Genomic DNA, 15826 nt, shown 5'->3' with positions numbered 1-15826 from the left:
CCTTCGATTTCTTGATCTTCCTCTCTTAGGGATTGCCTATGAAGAGCATTCGCTCTTTTCAAAGTCTCTATCTCAGCCCTCAGTATATGGTCAGCTGCCGCCGGGTCATTTAATTGAAGCTCCACTTCAGCTACTCTGTCCTTCATAGCTTTATTTTCTTGATATAAGGCGGACAGTGTGTGACTCATTGTCAAAGACTCAGTGAGGCTCTACAGAGGGATAGGCATAAGGGAATGATAGAAATAAGGGGAGGAAATAATAAAGGAAGCTTACGGCTATAGCTCCTTCCGTGATCAGGTCCAACTGGAGTGGCACCAGAATGACATGTATCCGCTCTAAATTTTCTTGCCAACGGTTGGACAATAGTCCTCTCAGAGTGATGCGGCTAGTAGGGGCATCTTCTTGATGCTGCAGGTGCCGTTCTGAGGGTAAAGTGGCTCTGAAGTGTGAGTTGGTTGGGCGTCGTGAGCTAGATGGTCCGATTTCACCCATAGCCGGAGGGAAGTGAGTTGAAGGTCTTGCAGATGCGTTTGGGGCCTCTGGAGGATGGGGGACAGAGGGCGGAGATGCATATAACAAAGTAGGATCCATGGGGGGCAGGTGAGATTCGTCCCAGACTTCTTTAGGGATAATTAGGGGCGTTCCTCGAAGAGTTCCTTCTGGGGCCTCTGAAGGAGTCACAGAAGCACCCGGGAATCCCAGCCTTGAGGTGGCCGTTGGAGGTGAGGAGGAAGGTTGAGCAGCAGGCGGATCGTTGGAGACAGGATCAATAGCTTTGCGTCGAAATCGACGTACCAATGGTTGGTCGTCTGAATTTGAATCTTTAGGTGGAGGTCAGGATCGACGAGCCAGAAGAGAGGCGACACTTTGACTTGTGCGATCAACAGCAAAACGCACCCGACGAACTGCACGAGAAGCTGCTCGGAAAGAGGGACTGGTAGGAGGTATGTCCGCTGACCTGGAAGGTGGTCTGGGAGCCGATTGGGAAGCAGGTTCAGGAGCTAATCAGGAGGCTGAGAGGGGAGTTGTTTGAGGGACCGACCGGGGAATTACAATGGTAGTTGATCCCAACTGGGTAGGGATAGAATGAGGAAGGGGTCTTCTTTCTAATATGATCCTGCCTCTGCGCATTATTTCCTGGTCACTCAGGGGGAGGGGTTGGACATCTGATGCACGGTGTAGGGTGTTGGCTCCACAGGGAAAACTAGGGTTGTAGCAGCAATACCAAAAAATAGGGCGGAATAAGTCAAGGTTGGGTAAGACTCACCTAGTGAGCGAGGCAGTTCGGTGGAGGAAATGCGGCTCAACCTAAAAAAGGATATCACGTCCTTAGTCAGCAGTCTCATTAAGTCTAGTCTCTAACATCTCAGTTGAGCCAAAGCCTCTGTGAAGAGGGGATCAGTACTGAAGTCCCCTAAGTAAGGTGCTGCAGGAAGCGACTGTTGCCACCGAGTGGGCCATTCCACGCCAAAGGGAAATTTAAGGAAAAACTATGTATCCTTCCAATTTGTGTCGTAGGAGGGAATATGACAAAAGAAAGTAGTGTGGGTACAGTCCTGAAAATGAAACAAGCCCTCACTTTGCTGGCGAGGGGTAAAGAAATAGTGGAACAGACGGGCAGACCAGGGTATGTCGCAGACTTCACATAGGATAACGAGTCCGCATAGGATCCTTATAGAATTGGGAGTTAGTTGACCTAGAGGAATTTTGAAATATCGACTTACATCAGAGAATAGAGGGTGAATGGGGAAGCGAAGCCCAGCGATGAATTGTTCCTTGTGAAAAGTGACATATCCCTCTGGAGAAGAGGAGGCCCGGTAAAGCAAGTTAGGAATAATGATGTGCATGTCTTATGAGATTTCATAGTTGAAACGAAGATCATCCAGATCCACACTAGCGAAAGAAGAGACTCCAGGGGGTAAACGATGGTAGGAAAAGCCATAGGAGACATTTAAGTATGAGGTAGAGGGCAAGAGGAAGCGAAAGGCAAGATGGAGCAGAGCGCGAGAACAGAAGGAGGAGGCAGGCGAAAAAGTGTTGGGGTTGTAAGGTTGCAAACATAGTCCCATATTGAAAACACATGGGAAAGATCATGAGTTTATAATAGAAAGATATCTCCATTGGCATGAGGCCTTTTGGCTAGAGCTCAAGAGCAAAACCATGATGGCTCAGGCCCAAAGTGGACTATATCATGTAATTATGGAGATATCTAAATTCTTTTCGATCCAACAATTGGTATCAGAGCCCGGACTGGCAGAAGGTTTAACCACCGACTGTGCACAAGAGCTATGGTCTAATTGATCCATGTGGGTACAATATTGACCTCGAACAAAGGAAGTGAGGGCTCTTATGTTCGGATCAAGAGGACCAGACACCAGCCAGGAAGTCCTAGTTGCGACTAGGCAAGGAAGTCCTAGTAGGTCGGGTGGACTGAGGGGCAGGAAGACCTGGTGGGTCGATGATCAGACGTGGGAAGCTTGTGGTCCTTTGTTTGAGGGGGGGGGGGGGGGTGTTGGGGTTGCAAGGTTGCAAATATAGTCCCATATTGAAAACACATGGGAAAGATCATGAGTTTATAATAGAAAGATATCTCCATTGGCATGAGGCCTTTTGGGTAGAGCCCAAGAGCAAAACCATGAGGGCTCAGACCCAAAGTGAACAATATCATGTAATTATGGAGATATCTAAATTCTTTTCGAGCCAACAAAAAGTTCCAAGGGATAGAGTGAGAGGTATATTTATAGCCGATACTCATGAGGGCATTATGGTCAACCACCATCCAACTGCTTGCAATAAAGGCAGTTCAAGTTATCCGAGCAAAGGAAGCCATGGATCATCACAGAAAATAAAGCTAGAGGAAGGTGTCAGAAAAAGTAAATGGCGCAGTGTACGAGGGTAATCATGAGGGATGGTGACTTGGGGAAGGAACACATCTACAGTCGAGTCTCTCGGAAATCTGCATATGTGCGCTTTCACCTTTTAATAGCCAGACTAAAGAACAGACCGGGAAAAGGTAGACGCAGTTAGAAAGACAGGTTTGTAGTATAGGTCGGGACATCAACAAGCAGAACTGAAGAATAGACAGTACTGAAGAACAGACCAGGAAAAGACAGATACAAGCGTAGGAAGAGATCCAGGTCTGTTGTATTATGGGTTGGGATATTAACGATGTCACAACAAAGCATGGAGCGCGTGGTTAGAAGGCTAGGTCTATGACATTGATCAGAATATCAGCAAGGTTACGGCAAAGCCTCGGGCGGGAGACAAGGTAGGAGCAAGCGTAGAATATGCATTAATAAATGTACGTTCAAAAGTAGGCTTTGGCATCCAAACACAATTCATGGTAAAGGTACGGGAGAAAATTCAAAGTTATCATCTTTGAAGGAGGGGAAAGCTTCAGCAGGCAGATCCTCCACAAGGCACCTCCGGTTCAAGAAGTTGTCTGGGGGAGTAGAGCGCAGGAATCCTTGTTCAAACAATTGACGAACAGCGCCCACGCCGTCATAACATATCATCGCATCAATCAGGGCACCCACTTTCTTTCCAAAAAGAGGGGATGTGACATAGGCAAGCCTGTATGCCTTCAGGTGGTCAGTCTCTCCCACTTGGTAAGCAGTTAACTCCCCCTTAACTTTATCTGCATCCACCCAAACCAGGGCCATCTCTTGTTTGCACTGGGAAGCAGCCTCCTAGGCCTTAAGAAGATCCGCTTGGAGGGACTTGATGGTGGCTTAGTCAATGTCCCACTGAGCCTTGAGTGTTGGTTAGTCCTAGGAAAACGTATCGGTTCCACTGTACAAAAATTTTTGTATAAGTGTCGAACCTTTCCTTAAATAACCTATTGTGTTCTTTAGAAGTTAAATTAGGAATCGCAGACGGAACTTAACATCATTGATTCCAAATTTAACTTATCTATTCTTAATGGTTTAGATTTGAATCGCAAGCGGAACTTAACACTATTGATTCAAATCTACCTAAGTTATTAATTCCATAAATATTAATTTCCAAAATTGGCTTCAGGGACTGCATGGCGAGACACATGACCTTCTTGGATATGGGAGCAACCACCACCGCCTAGGGAAAGCCTTTTAAGGAAAGATAATATTTATTTCCTTAAATAACTCTAGGTTAACCAAAAGGAACAATCGAATCACAAATTCGAAAAAGAAGAAAACACAAACTCAAAAAACTATTTCGAAAAATTAGATCTAATTGTCTCTTGTATTTAGAATTCTTACAAAGAAAATAACTAGTATGATGCGGAAGAAAATTACTAGTTATACCTTCTCTTTGTAAGCTAATGACCTCGAGATCTTCTGCCGTATTCCTCGCCTTGTCTTGGACGTCGTGTGGGCGATGATCCTCCAAGATGAATACCACCCAAAAGAGCTTCTCCTCTTCTTCTAAAATCCGGCCACCAACACCACCAAGGAGAAGAGAGCAAAAGGGAAAAGAGAGAAGAGAGGGAGGGCCGACCACTTGATGATCTTCAAGCAAGAGAGTAAGAATTGTGTCTCATGAAGCCCCCTCACCCCTTCTTTTATATTACTTGCCCAAGACAAATAAGAGAAAACCTTTTACAAAAAATAAAATCATCCAAGAGTTTTTCCTTTTTCCTTTTTATTTTTCCTTTTCTTTCCTCTTGATTGAATCAATCACCAATCAATGGTTGTGATCAATCCTATTTGGTTTAGGATTGTGTTTTGGCCGACCCCTTGCTTGGGCACCGAGCAAGGTGGCTGGCCACCATATTTATGAAATAAAAATATTTTTTTTATTATAAAATTTTACAAGAAGAATAAAACTCTTATAAAATTTTACATGCTCTCTTTCCTAGAGTTAAAAAAGGAAAGTTCTAAAAATTAAAACCATGTTTTAAAATTTAAAACTTCTCTAACAAAATTTTCTTTTTTAACATGATGATAGAAAATTTTAATTTTAAAACTTATCTCCCTTTTTTCTTAAACCATGAGGATGGTTAAAAAAGGAAAGTTTTAAACTTTTAAAACTCTCTATTAAAACATGTGACCTAACTCAAATAAGGATAGTTTTAAAAATTAAAATCTCTTTTTTAAAACTTATAGTTTTCTACAAAGAGAAGATTTTAAAAATTCAAAACACCCCTCCTATTTGAAATAATTGTGGCCGGCCCCTACAAGCTTGGTCACCAAGCAATAGGGCCGGCCCTATTAAGAGGAGATGTGGCCGGCCATTGCTTGGTCACCAAGCAATGGGCCGACCCCCGTCTTGGACACCAAGAAGGACCTTTCTTTGGATGGATTTGAGGCTTTAATGAGGCTACGACAGAGACATAGAGGAGAAATTGGTTTTGGTCTTCCGATGAGCTTGAGTATCCTATGTTCGCCTCGAACACACAACTCAAGTTCATCGATAATAACTCATTCCACTAGAGAGTTATTACCGCACTACCGCACCAATCCTAAATTATATTATGGGCTCCTTCTTATCATGAGTGTGTTAGTCTCCCTGTGTTTAAGATTACGAATGCCCACTAATTAAGTAAGTTACTGACAACTCACTTAATTAATATCTAGCTCCAAGAGTAGTACCACTCAACTTCATTGTCATGTCGAACTAGGTCCACCTGCAGGGTTTAACATGACAATCCTTATGAGCTCCTCTTGGGGACATTCTCAACCTAGATAACTAGGACACATATTCCTTCTATAATCAACAACACACACTATAAGTAAATCATTTCCCAACTTATCGGGCATATTGATTTATCGAGCTAAACCTCACCCTTTGATAAGTCAAAGAAATAAATATTAAATATATGTGTTTGTTATTATATTAGGATTAAGAGCGCACAATTCCATAATAACTAAGGTCTAGCTCTTTTACTAAGTCAGTACAAAAAGAACTTACCTAAATGATCATACTCAATACACTTAAGGTGTATCAGTGTAATTTATTAGTTAAGATAAACTAATACTTAATTACACTATGACTATTCTGATGGTTTATTCCTTTCCATCTTAGTCGTGCGCAACTGTTTATAATTTATAGAGAACCGACAACATGATCTTCTGAGTGTGCACCACACTCCATGTTATCTACTATATAAATTAATTGAACAATTACATTTAATAAATAAATGCAGATATTGACCAATGTGATTCTTTTCTTTCAAAAATAAATGTTTACAAAAGCTAGGCTTTTAGTATACACTCTAACAATCTCCTACTTATACTAAAAGACTAAGCTGCCATATCTGTTGCCATACATCTAATTCCCATCCCCTCCACATACCGATCAAAAGCTTTCGCCGGAAGGGCCTTAGTGAAAGGATTTGCCAGGTTATATGCTAATTCTATCTTGACGACGACAACTTCTCCTCACTTGACGATGTCTCGTATCAGGTGGTACTTGCGCTCTATATGTTTACTTGCTTTATGGGCTCGTGGTTCCTTCGAGTTCGCAACTGCACTGCTATTATCACAATAAATTGTGATGATCTTGGGCAAACCAGGAATCACATCTAAGTCCATTAGAAAATTTCTGAGCCATACAACTTCTTTGGCTGCCTCAGAGGCTGCCACATACTCAGCTTCCATGGTTGAGTCCGAGACACATTTCTGCTTAACACTCCTCCATGCAATGGCTCCACCTCCTAGAGTAAACACATAGCCTGACGTAGACTTACTATTGTCCCTATCCGATTGGAAGTCCGAATCCGTGTAACCCACAGGGAGCAAATCATCTGCCTGGTAAACTAGCATATAGTCTTTAGTCCTTCTCAGGTACTTTAATATATGCTTTACCGTAGTCCAATGTCCTTATCCAGGATTACTCTGATATCTACTAACCATGCCCACGGTAAAACAAATATCAGGTCTCGTACATAGCATTGCATACATAAGACTTCCTACAGCCGAGGCATAAGGAACTGCCTTCATGTCCTCTATCTCCTTTGATGTTTTCGGACACATCTCTTTAGATAAAGTTACTCCATGCCTAAAAGGTAAGAAACCTTTCTTGGAGTTTTGCATGCTAAACGAGTAAGGATTGTATCTATATATAAAGCTTGGGATAGATACAACATTTTTTTTCTTGCGATCCCTTATAACTTTGATCCCAAGAATGTGTGCACATTCTCCTAAGTCCTTCATATCAAATTATTTGGACAACCATACCCTTACGTCCGATAATACCTTGACATTGTTGCCAATTAACAAAATATCATCTATGTATAGTACAAGAAATACCACCACGTTTCCGTTACACTTCTTGTATACACAAGACTCATCCGGATGCTGAATAAATCCATATGACTGGATTACTTCATTAAATCGGATGTTCCAAGATCTTGAAGCTTGCTTCAGTCTATAAATGGACCGATTGAGCTTACACACTAGATGCTCTTTGCCTTTTTCAATGAATCCTTCTGGTTGCTTCATATGGATGTTTTCTTCAAGACTTCCGTTAAGGAAAGCTGTCTTGACATCCATTTGCCAAATCTCATAATCCATATGAGTGACAATGGATAAGAGTATCCGGATAGACTTAAGCATAGCTACCGACGAAAAAGTCTCCTCATAATCGATTCCCTCTTTCTGAGTATACCCTTTCGCAACAAGCCTTGCTTTGAAGGTTTCTACCTTCCCATCTATCCCTCTTTTCCTTTTATAGATCCACTTGCATCCAATGGCTTTTACACCATCAGGTGGTTCTACAAGCTCCCAGACCTTATTAGAATACATAGATTCTATTTCGGAATTCATTGCCTTTTGACAAGATACTGCATCTATATCTTGGAGTGCTTCATCATATGTCCGGGGATCAGGTTCATGTTTACCCAGGATCAAGTCTGAAGACTCTCCCAAAAACATGAATCTCTCAGGCTGCCTTACAACCCTCCCACTACGACGAGGCACCGTCTGTGGTTGTGTATCATGTGTGACACGTGTTGCAGTCTCTTGTGGTACTTCATCTTGTACTGTTGGTACTGAAGTAGACGTGTCCTCTCTAAGTTCTTCTAGAACAATTTTGCTACTGGGCTTGTGATCTATTATATAGTCTTCTTCTAAAAACTGGGCATTGGTGCTAACAATGACCTTCTGGTCTTTAGGACTATAAAATAAACCACCTTTTGTTCCTCTGGGATAACCCACAAACACACGAACTTCTGTACGAGATTCTAACTTATCAGCATCTAGTTTCAGCACATGTGCTGGACTACCCTAAATCCGAATATGTCTTAGACTGGGCTTCCGCCCATTCCACAATTCTGTGGGAGTAGAAGATACTGATTTAAAAGGTACTAAGTTTAGAATGTGCGCTGTTGTTTCCAGAGCGTATCCCCAAAACGAATTTGGCAATTCTGAATAACTCATCATCGATCTAACCATCTCCATAAGAGTCCTATTCCTTCGTTCTGCCACACCATTCTGTTTGGGTGTACCAGGTGCAGATAATTGAAATTGAATCCCGACCTCTGATAAGTAATTCCTAAACTCTCCTAAGAGGTATTCGCCACCACGATCAGACCGTAGTGTCTTGATACTTTTACCTAGACGTTTCTCCACATCAACCTTGTACTCTTTGAACTTATCAAAGTACTCAGACTTACGGCGCATTAAGTAAATGTATCCATATCTTGAATAATAGGCTATAAAAGAGACAAAATATTCAAAACCACCTCTAGCCTGGATAGACATAGGACCACACAAATCAGAATAAACCAATTCTAACGCTTCTTTGGCTCTATACCCCTTGGCCTTAAAAGGTCTCTTGGTCATTTTACCTTCCAAGAAGGATTCACATGTTGGAAAGTTTTCCAACTCTAATGGACCCAAGAGTTCATTGGTTACAAGCCTTTGAATCCTACTTAAGTTAATATGACCAAGCCTTAGATGCCAAAGATGCGTTTGGTTCATTTCCGAAGGTTCTTTTCTCTTATTAGAGTTAGAAGATGTGTTATTAATTTCCATATTTTACTTTGTGGGAGAAATTGGATTTAAAGTATATAAATTGCCAACCAATGCACCAGAACAGATAATCACTTTATTTCTCTTTATAACCACATTGTTACTAAAGGAAACTGAATATCCATCCAAATACAGTTTAGAAACTGAAATTAAATTCTTTCTAAAACTGGGTACATAAAGATAATTTCTTAAAACCAATTTCCTATTCCTATCAAATGATAAGTAGACGTCTCCCACTGCAACAGCCGCCACCTTAGTAGCATTGCCCATGTAGACAGTAATCTCTCTTTCAGATAGTCGTCGGGTTTCCTGGAACCCCTGCAAGGAATTGCAGACATGATCAGTGGCTCCCGTATCTACACACCAGGTGCTGTTAGATAACACCGCTAAACATGTTTCAACAACTAGAGCACGAGATATACCTTTATTGTTCTGGTTCCTACGAGGACAGTCTGCCTTCCAATGTCCAGACCGCTTGCAGATGAAGCACTTGCCCTTCGGCTTCTTCATTCCAGCTTTCTGTCCCTGAGGTTTATTCACTCTCTTTGCTGAAAAGACCTGTTTCTTCTTCTTCTTGCCTTTCGGCTTAAAAGTAGAACCATTTTCAGCATAGAAGTAGAACCATTTTCAGCATAGTAAATCTGAGAACTTTGACGAAATATTCCTTCTGCTGCCTGTAGTTCTATCAGAAGTTCCGCCAACGTATACTCTCTTTTGTTCATGTTATAGTTTAGGCGGAACTGCTCAAAACTTCTGGGTAGCGTTTGGAGAATTATATCGACCTGAGTTTCCCCATCGATTTCTCCTCCAAGGACTTGTGTTTCATTTAGATAAGCCATCATTTTGAGGATATGATCCCTTACGGGTGTCCCCTCAGACATGGTGACTGTCATTAGCTTTCTCATTGCCTCTTGCCTTGTAGACCGACTCTGGTGACCAAAGAGTTCTTTGAGATTGTTCATTATGTCATAAGCTGTTGGTAAATCTTGATGCTGATGTTGCAATACATTTGACATTGATGCCAAAATGTAACACCGCGCCATCTCATCAGCTTTTACCCATTTCTTATGATACTCAATCTCCTCTGGGGTAGAGTCACCGTCAGGTGCATCAGGCAAGCCTCAGTTAGTACAAACTTATAGCTTTCAGCAGTAAGGACAATGTCCAGGTTTCTTTTCCAATCTATGTTGTTGGGTCCAGTAAGTTTGTTTTCTTTTAGTATAATGGCTAGTGGGTTGAAGTCATCCTAAGAATCACAAAAATAACTTTGGTCAGGACTCTAAATTTAGAATAATATTGATTCCTCAAACAATACTATTTTAAATTAACCAACACCTCAAAACACCATGAATTTTGTATGTCACGATAGTGTGGACATATACAAATTCAGCATTTATAAAAGGAGGGTATGATCAATTAATTTTATTATCTTGTCAACCTAACTTTTTGATAAATAAAATTAATAGTTGGTTTCCTTCGGTCACACAAATAATAGCAGTGACTCCGATGGGGAGGATACTATTAGACATGCCTAAGTGTATACCATTACTTGACACTAAGTCCATTAATAAGATTGTGTCTCTTCCGATGGGGAAGATCACACACTCTTAATTAATTTCCTATAGTCATCTAAAATGGAAGTTTGATCTAGTGATCCGCAAACAAACTCATCCGATATAGAGGAAGGCACTCAGAGCCAACGCGCAAGTTTGTTTGCATCACTTACAAACCAGTAATGGAGACCGTGGAATTTACTAAAATAAATCTCTCTCCCACTTAGTTATTTAAAGTGAGGAATTTTAAACTATCCTAGCATACATCAAATGCATACACACACATCACAGTAAATAAAAGCAATAAATATGGAAATTATTTTCCAACTATTATGGCTTTTTTCTGTTACTGTCCTCCATGTGCTCCAACCCTAGCTGCTGCCATCTTTAGCCACCGCCATCGGGTCGAGTCATCGCATCCATCTTGCTTCTTATTCCGCTGCGCCTCTGGTGCTCCAAAAGTACCACGCCTCGCAAGAATCCGATCCGCGACAAAAATAAAATTTTACATATATCGATCCTATATTCCACGAGGGAATGTACATGTATTCTAGATCGAACAAAAAATAAAATTCTAAAATAATAATACAACTCCTGCTGTATTTTATACATACAATCATGCACACAAATAATGCCCTTGACATGTCCAAGGGTCCAATCACACACAATATTAATAAGCCATAATAGTTGGAGCCTACAACCAAAGAGTTAGCACATCCTACAACTATCCTGCCTAAATTATGTATGACATGTGCATAACCTATTTGAATTCTAAACACACAGAGGCAAACCCTAGCTCTGATACCAATTGTTGGTCAGTCCTAGGAAAACGTACCGGTTCCACTGTACAAAAATTTTTGTACAAGTGTCGAACCTTTCCTTAAATAACCTATTGTGTTCTTTAGAAGTTAAATTAGGAATCGCAGACGGAACTTAACATCATTGATTCCAAATTTAACTTATCTGTTCTTAATAGTTTAGATTTGAATCTCAAGCGAAACTTAACACTAGTGATTCAAATCTACCTAAGTTATTAATTCCATAAATATTAGTTTCCAAAATTGACTTCCAGGACTGCATGGCGAGGCACATGACCTTCTTGGATATGGGAGCAACCACCACCGCCTAGGCAAAACCTTTTAAGGAAAGCTAATATTTATTTCCTTAAATAACTCTAGGTTAACCAAAAAGAACAATTGAATCACAAATTCGAAAAAGAAGAAAACACAAACTCGAAAAACTATTTCGAAAAACTAGATCTAATTGCCTCTTGTATTTAAAATTCTTACAAAGAAAATAACTAGTATGATGCGGAAGAAAATTACTAGTTATACCTTCTCTTTGTAAGCTAATGACCTCGAGATCTTCTGCCGTATTCCTCACCTCGCCTTGGACGTCGTGTGGGCGACGATCCTCCAAGATGAACACCACCCAAAAGAGCTTCTCCTCTTCTTCTAAAATCCAGCCACCAACACCACCAAGGAGAAGAGAGCAAAAGAGAAAAGAGAGAAGAGAGGAAGGGCAGGCCACTTGATGATCTCCAAGCAAGAGAATAAGAATTGTGTCTCATGAAGCCCCCTCACCCCTTCTTTTATATTACTTGCCCAAGACAAATAAGGAAAAACCTTTTACAAAAAATAAAATCATCCAAGAGTTTTTCCTTTTCCCTTTTTATTTTTTCCTTTTCTTTCCTCTTGATTGAATCAATCACCAATCAGTGGTTGTGATCAATCCTATTTGGTTTAGGATTGTGTTTTGGCCGGCCCCTTGCTTGGGCACCAAGCAAGGTGGCCGACCACCATATTTAGGAAAGAAAAATAATTTTTTTATAAAATTTTACAAGAAGAATAAAACTCTTATAAAATTTTACATGCTCTCTTTCCTAGAGTTAAAAAAGGAATGTTCTAAAAATTAAAACCATATTTTAAAATTTAAAACTTCTCTAACAAAATTTTCTTTTTTAACATGATGATAGAAAATTTTAATTTCAAAACTTATCTCCCTTTTTTTCTTAAACCATGAGGATGGTTAAAAAAGGAAAGTTTTAAACTTTTAAAACTCTCTATTAAAACATGTGGCCTAACTCAAATAAGGATAATTTTAAAAATTAAAATCTCTCTTTTAAAACTTATAGTTTTCTACAAAGAGAAGATTTTAAAAATTCAAAACACCCCTCCTATTTGAAATAATTGTGGCCGACTCCTACAAGCTTGGTCACCAAGCAATAGGGCCGGCCCTATTAAGAGGAGATGTGGCTGGCCATTGCTTGGTCACCAAGCAATGGGCCGGCCCCCTTCTTGGACACCAAGAAGGGTCTTTCTTTGGATGGACTTGAGACTTTAATGAGGCTACGACAGGGACATAGAGGAGAAATTGGTTTTGGCCTTCCGATGAACTTGAGTATCCCGTGTTCACCCCGAACACACAACTCAAGTTCATCGATAATAACTCATTCCACTAGAGAGTTATTACCGCACTACCGCACCAATCCCAAATTACATTATGGGCTCCTCTTATCATGAGTGTGTTAGTCTCCCTGTGTTTAAGATTACGAATGTCCACTAATTAAGTAAGTTACTGACAACTCACTTAATTAATATCTAGCTCCAAGAGTAGTACCACTCAACTTCATTGTCATGTCGGACTACGTCCACCTGTAGGGTTTAACATGACAATCCTTATGAGCTCCTCTTGGGGGCATTCTCAACCTAGATAACTAGGACACAGATTCCTTTTATAATCAACAACACACACTATAAGTAATATCATTTCCCAACTTATCAGACATATTGATTTATCGAGCTAAACCTCACCCTTTGATAAGTTAAAGAAATAAATATTAAATATATGTGCTTGTTATTATATTAGGATTAAGAGAACACACTTCCATAATAACTAAGGTATAGTTCTTTTACTAAGTCAGTACAAAAAGAACTTACCTAAATGATCCTACTCAATACACTTAAAGTGTATCAGTGTAATTTATTAGTTAAGATAAATTAATACTTAATTACACTATGACTATTCTGATGGTTTATTCCTTTCCATCTTAGTCGTGAGCGACTGTTTATAATTTATAGAGAACCGACAATATGATCTTCTGAGTGTGACACCACACTCCATGTTATCTACTATATAAATTAATTGAACAATTACATTTAACAAATAAATGCAGATATTGACCAATGTGATTCTTTTCTTTCAAAAATAAATGTTTACAAAAGCTAGACTTTTAGTATACACTCTAACATTGAGAGCCTTTTCTCGGTCGGTACTTGTAGCTAGGTTTGCTTGGGCAACTCCCAGGTCTTTCTGCAGGACCTTATAAGACTCCTGAAGCACCTTTAGATATGTAGAGAGAGTGGCCAACTCTGATTCTCTCTCATCCAGCTCGGTCGAAAGTTGGCGACGACGCTGCCCCTCTCAGTTCAGTTTAGATCCGCTGGTCTACAAAGCCGCTTGCAGTTTCTTTATCTTTTCTGAGGATACCTGAGCCAGATTCCTAGTAGATTAAGCGGACTCCCCGACCGTGTGAAGACAGGAATGTAGAGGGTCATCCGAAGTCGGAGCGTCAAGTGGATTGCGAGCAGTTAGGGGCAATTCCAATTCCCGTATACGAGCCTACAACGACTCATTTTCCCGCAGCCGATTTGTGGCAACTTGGGTCAACCTTAAGCCCATGGAGCAACCCTGCCTAGCATAAAAAGGAGGGTCAAAATTAATTTCAGATAGTCAGACCAGGAAAAGGAAGACTCACTGATAGTATGTGTTGAGAAACCAGGTCTATCCCTTCCAATGGAGAGCCTCCCCAGAATTACTCATTGGCCGACCGCCAGGAGGTGGCTAAGGCCCCATGCAGTTGAACCTGGCCGTGGATGGGAGAGGTATCACTAGCATCTGCTGAATCCAATCTAGCTACAGAGGGCAGGCTCCAGGAAGCTGAGAAGTCATATTTATTCCGCCGGGATTGTTCCTTGGGGCGAGAAGCTGAGGGGGAGGTAGCGACAGGAGGAATAGAGGGGGTTGTAGAACTCCCGGGCTGGTCTCCAGTAGAGGAGCTGACCTGCTCGGGGATTAAGACCCGGATGGGAGTAGGCGCTGGGACTTCCGCTACAAGAGGAGACTCCTGGATGGGGGGTTTTAGCCATTTTAGCCGGGATCTTAAGGGTTTTAGAGGAAGTCCGCCCAAGAGGAGGAAGTGGAGAGGATTGAGCTGAAGGCATGACCCTTTTCTGTTTGCGCTGCAGACGTAAGTGCTTGTTTGGAGGAGGAGAAGGAGCTTGCTCCTCCTCGATCAGTTCTAGGGGCACAAAGCCAGCCTCAGGGATGGCAGCTTCCAAAAGGAGTTGGGTGGAGGACTCTGTCGGCTCCTCCGCTGTTTCACTTGAGGGAGTTGTTGAGGGAACGACGAGACCTTTTGCAACTTCCTCGCCCACGACCTTCAAAATATCGCTGGGTATCTTGGTTGAGTCGACCGAGTAGGCCCGAAACATAGTAGCCTTTTCGAAGTAAGAAGGAAATACCTCAGTTAGCAAATACTAGCGGAAGGGAAAGTAAAGTCTTATCAAATGGAGCTCCTATAGCCGCGGAGATCGGGCTAAGCCCAAAAAGATGTAAAAAAAATCTTTTCACAATATTACGGATAGGAGAAGGTGTACTCCATTCAGTTTCTCAAAAGCTGCATGGCAGATGGGTAGGTGCCTATGATCGGGTAGTTCAGAAGGTGGAGGAAGGTTGGAACGCCATTTGGTCGGCTAGGGCACCGACTCGGGCAACCTAAGGAAGAAGAAGCGGGATTTCCAACCCTTATTGGAGGAGGGCATGTTAGAGAAAAATTTACACCCAACCCAGGATTGTACTATAAACACGCCGGGCTCGGATCGTTTGAAAAAATAAAAGTGGTGGAAAAGCTGGATGGTTAAAGGAATTTGGTAGACACGACAGAGGATGATCATTCCGCAGACAGTACGAAAGGTATTGGGAGCAAACTGAGAAAGCGGGATACCGAAATACTGGCTCAGTGAGGAGAAAAATGGGTGAATAGGAAAGCAAAGACCTCCCAAGAGTTGGTCTTTGAAAAAAGTTACAAAACCTTCAGGAGGAGAAGAAGGGTGTTCATCAGGCCTGGGAAGTCGTAGTTGGTAATCTTCAGTGAGGTGTAGACTAGCATGGATCTGGAATAAGTCGCTGCTGTCTAAGTCCAAAATGTAATACAAATACCAAGGCATCTCCTTACCTTTAGCCATGAAGAAACTAGGGAGGATGAAGATGAAAAGAAGAAGCACTCACAAAAGGCAAGTAAGAGGGAAGACTTAACAGGGG

Source organism: Zingiber officinale, chromosome 2A (genome assembly GCF_018446385.1).
Source record: "Zingiber officinale cultivar Zhangliang chromosome 2A, Zo_v1.1, whole genome shotgun sequence".
NCBI lineage: Eukaryota > Viridiplantae > Streptophyta > Magnoliopsida > Zingiberales > Zingiberaceae > Zingiber > Zingiber officinale.
This window is presented reverse-complemented; position numbering follows the sequence as displayed.